The sequence below is a fragment of the Culex pipiens genome, chromosome 1 (genome assembly GCF_016801865.2).
Source record: "Culex pipiens pallens isolate TS chromosome 1, TS_CPP_V2, whole genome shotgun sequence".
In the NCBI taxonomy this organism is placed as follows: domain Eukaryota; kingdom Metazoa; phylum Arthropoda; class Insecta; order Diptera; family Culicidae; genus Culex; species Culex pipiens.
The window spans coordinates 83,083,504-83,088,835 of NC_068937.1; the positions used below are offsets into that span (position 1 = coordinate 83,083,504).

The following is a 5,332-nucleotide window of genomic DNA, read 5'->3' on the forward strand; positions in this document are numbered from 1 at the left end:
CAAAATGATCAGAACATTCCAAAATCAAAGCTTCAGAAATTCAAAAATTAGAAACTTTTTTTATTTTAATAGTTTTTCAACAAAAAAATCAAAATACACAATAAATTATTTTCGAAATTTTTAAAATTGTTATTTAAAAAATCTGAAATTTCTGAATTAAAAATTTTAGAAATCTGAAATTCAAAATAACAAAAAACTTTGGGTAATCAAAAATTTAAAGATTGAATAAAAACAAAATTTAAAAAGTAAAAATTCGAAAACTAAAAATATCAAATTCAAAACATTTTAGAAAACATAAAAAAATATTTCTCAAGTCTCAAAGTATTCTTAAATTCTTATATTCTTAAATTCTTAAATTTTTAAATTCTTAAATTCTTAAATTCTTAAATTCTTAATTTCTTAAATTCTTAAATTCTTAAATTCTTAAATTCTTAAATTCTTAAATTCTTAAATTCTTAAATTCTTAAATTCTTAAATTCTTAAATTCTTAAATTCTTAAATTCTTAAATTCTTAAATTCTTAAATTCTTTTATCAAATACTTTCTGATTTAATTTTTCTTAATTAAAAATAAAATTTCCTAATGTTGGTCGCGATATTTTTATATGGCGCGGATTTCGCGCGGTTTCGGGTTTAAGGTCGGCGCGGATTTGGCGCGGATTTTTTTTCGACTCTTCCGTAACAACCCTGCATGTTTTATGAGACCGGTCCCGTTTCGGCTTGGAAATGATTCTGGAACTGGAATAAAAGGATGTCAGTGTTTTATTTCTGTTTGTTGGTTCTAAAACTTACCTTAACTAGCTGCCGGAATGATTAAATCCATCATTGGTCGGAAGCGGTCATCGGCATGACATCGGTGTCAACCTGAGAACCGTCTCGCAGCTCCTGATGTGCTGGAAGAACCGCAAAAACAATTCACTTTATCATTAGGAAAAAGCGCTTTTATGAAAGAACTTACCGAAAATATTTTCGTTGGCTAGCAGCCCCGTCGTAACTGGATACCTTCTGTGGGTTCAGGTTCGGGCAAAAAGCGCAAATTCATTTTGAAATCAGCAATTCGTTTCGTTGCTTTTACACACAACGACTCGAACAATTTCCACGAGATGGAAAAAAATGACAGTTCGGTTCTTAGGCAAATTCTTAACCCTCAGCTGTCAACGACATTAACCCTTGCGTGTTCATGAAATATTAAAAAAAGGTTTGAACTGAAAATGTTTAAATATTTAAATTTTCAATTGTTTAAATGCATAAATAATTTAATATTTTAAAGAAAATTCTAATGACATAAAAAAAATGAAAAATTCAATGAAACATTAAAAAACTGACAGTAAAAAAATGTATGAAAATTTTTATAACAAATTTAATTAAAAAAATAATAATAAATTTAGTAAAAAAATTAATAAAAAAATTAAAAAAAGTTAATAAAAAATTTAATAATAAAGTTAAATAAAAAAATTTAATAAAAAATTTAATAAAAAAAAATTATAAAAAATAAAAAAAAAATTAATAAAAAATAAAAAAAAAATTAATGAAAAATTTAAAAAAAATTAATAAAAAATTTAAAAAAAAATTAATAAAAAAATTAATAAAACTTTGATAAAAAATGTAATAAAAAAACTTATAAAAAATTCATAAAAAATTTAATGAAATATTTAATAAAAAAATTAATAAAAATATTAAATAAAAAATTTAATTAAAAATTTATTAAAAAAATTTATAAAATAAAATTATATAAAATTTATAGAAAATTTAACAAAATATTTAATAAAAAATTTAATGCAAAATTTAATACAAAATTTAATACAAAATTTAATAAAAAATTCAATAAAAAATTAAATACAAAATTTAATAAAAAAAAATAATGAAAAATGTAATAAAAAAACTAATTAAACATTTTAATTTAAAAATTTAATAAAAAAAAATAATAAAAAAATTAATTAATTAAAAATAAAAGAAAAATTTAACAAAAAATATAATAAAAAAATATTTAAAAATTTAATGAACAGAAAAAAGGAAATTATAAAATTTGACAATTTGACAATTTGAAAATTTGACAATTTGACAATTTGACAATTTGACAATTTGACAATTTGACAATTTGACAATTTGACAATTTGACAATTTGACAATTTGACAATTTGACAATTTGACAATTTGACAATTTGACAATTTGACAATTTGACAATTTGACAATTTGACAATTTGACAATTTGACAATTTGACAATTTGACAATTTGACAATTTGACAATTTGACAATTTGACAATTTGACAATTTGACAATTTGACAATTTGACAATTTGACAATTTGACAATTTGACAATTTGACAATTTGACAATTTGACAATTTGACAATTTGACAATTTGACAATTTGACAATTTGACAATTTGACAATTTGACAATTTGACAATTTGACAATTTGACAATTTGACAATTTGACAATTTGACAATTTGACAATTTGACAATTTGACAATTTGACAATTTGACAATTTGACAATTTGACAATTTGACAATTTGACAATTTGACAATTTGACAATTTGACAATTTGACAATTTGACAATTTGACAATTTGACAATTTGACAATTTGACAATTTGACAATTTGACAATTTGACAATTTGACAATTTGACAATTTGACAATTTGACAATTTGACAATTTGACAATTTGACAATTTGACAATTTGACAATTTGACAATTTGACAATTTGACAATTTGACAATTTGACAATTTGACAATTTGACAATTTGACAATTTGACAATTTGACAATTTGACAATTTGACAATTTGACAATTTGACAATTTGACAATTTGACAATTTGACGATTTGACAATTTGACATTTTGACATTTTGACATTTTGACATTTTGACATTTTGACATTTTGACATTTTGACATTTTGACATTTTGACATTTTGACATTTTGACATTTTGACATTTTGACATTTTGACATTTTGACATTTTGACATTTTGACATTTTGACATTTTGACATTTTGACATTTTGACATTTTGACATTTTGACATTTTGACATTTTGACATTTTGACATTTTGACATTTTGACATTTTGACATTTTGACATTTTGACATTTTGACATTTTGACATTTTGACATTTTGACATTTTGACATTTTGACATTTTGACATTTTGACATTTTGACATTTTGACATTTTGACATTTTGACATTTTGACATTTTGACATTTTGACATTTTGACATTTTGACATTTTGACATTTTGACATTTTGGCATTTAGACATTTTGACATTTTGACATTTTGACATTTTGACATTTTGACATTTTGACATTTTAACATTTTGACAATTTGACAATTTGACAATTTGACAATTTGACAATTTGACAATTTGACAATTTGACTATTTGACAATTTGACAATTTGACAATTTGACAATTTGACAATTTGACAATTTGACAATTTGACAATTTGACAATTTGACAATTTGACAATTTGACAATTTGACAATTTGACAATTTGACAATTTGACAATTTGACAATTTGACAATTTGACAATTTGACAATTTGACAATTTGACAATTTGACAATTTGACAATTTGACAATTTGACAATTTGACAATTTGACAATTTGACAATTTGACAATTTGACAATTTGACAATTTGACAATTTGACAATTTGACAATTTGACAATTTGACAATTTGACAATTTGACAATTTGACAATTTGACAATTTGACATTTTGACATTTTGACATTTAAATACAACTTTGTAAAATTTATCAAATAATTATTAGGGTAACGTAATTTTTGAATGCCCCTTTTCACATAATCGATGAATGCTCCCCGTTTGAAATGACGGCTTATAACGATATCCGCCACCAGGGGCGCAACGATCTTTAGATGAATTAGGGGTGAATTCTCGTGTACGATACAATGTTGTGTTGTTTGACATTTTGACATTTTGACATTTTGACATTTTGACATTTTGACATTTTGACATTTTGACATTTTGACAATTTGACATTTTGACATTTTGACATTTTGACATTTTGACATCTTGACATCTTGACATTTTGACATCTTGACATTTTGACATTTTGACATTTTGACATTTTGACATTTTGACATTTTGACATTTTGACATTTTGACATTTTGACATTTTGACTTTTTGACATTTTGACATTTTGACATTTTGACATTTTGACATTTTGACATTTTGACATTTTGACATTTTGACATTTTGACATTTTGACATTTTGACATTTTGACATTTTGACATTTTGACATTTTGACATTTTGACATTTTGACATTTTGACATTTTGACATTTTGACATTTTGACATTTTGACATTTTGACATTTTGACATTTTGACATTTTGACATTTTGACATTTTGACAATTTGACATTTTGACATTTTGACAATTTGACAATTTGACAATTTGACAATTTGACAATTTGACAATTTGACAATTTGACAATTTGACAATTTGACAATTTGACAATTTGACAATTTGACAATTTGACAATTTGACAATTTGACAATTTGACAATTTGACAATTTGACAATTTGACAATTTGACAATTTGACAATTTGACAATTTGACAATTTGACAATTTGACAATTTGACAATTTGACAATTTGACAATTTGACAATTTGACAATTTGACAATTTGACAATTTGACAATTTGACATTTTGACATTTAAATACAACTTTGTAAAATTTATCAAATAATTATCAGGGTAACGTAATTTTTGAATGCCCCTTTTCACATAATCGCAGAATGCTCCCCGTTTGAAATGACGGCTTATAACGATATCCGCCACCAGGGGCGCAACGATCTTTGGATGAATTAGGGGTGAATTCTCGTGTACGATACAATGTTGTGCTCATGTGTGCGTTTAAGTGGCTTTCTTGGATGAACTCAAACCAAAAGTTTATCAGAGAATCTCTGATAGACGATTATCAGAGATTGGTCTGATAAGCCCCAGGTTTGCGTGCCGGAAGTGGGATTTGAGTTCCGTAACAGTGGTGGACGGTGGCAGCAGAGGCGGGCAGCGTGGAGGGTGGTGGAATTTAGCCTAGTGATGGGTCAATCTTTGATTTCAAGGGGTAGCCCCAAAAAAGTCCGGATTTGGACCACCCTAACGGTCAGTATGATTCTAAACCATTCCTTACGTATTTTAATTGTACTCTTCATTTTGCGGAAAAATCGCAAACCTATCAAAGTCACCCCGGCTATCAAAGTCAACCCCGTTTTACGGTACCTAAAAGCGTTGTGGAATCTTGTTTAAAAATCTATTTTTGCATAAGGGTTTAATAACAGTTTATTTTATCATAACAAAATTTGTTATTGGT

General features: G+C 25.6%; 1 long non-coding RNA gene across 1 annotated transcript; it reads right to left on the reverse strand.

Moving 5' to 3' along the window:
* Window positions 1–509: 509 nt before the first annotated feature.
* LOC120430769 (uncharacterized) lies at window positions 510–1,180 on the reverse strand. The gene is made up of 3 exons (XR_005607727.2): window positions 957–1,180; window positions 791–891; window positions 510–736 (listed from the first exon to the last, which is right to left on the reverse strand). It is a non-coding gene; the product is annotated as an uncharacterized LOC120430769 (long non-coding RNA).
* Window positions 1,181–5,332: the final 4,152 nt, after the last annotated feature.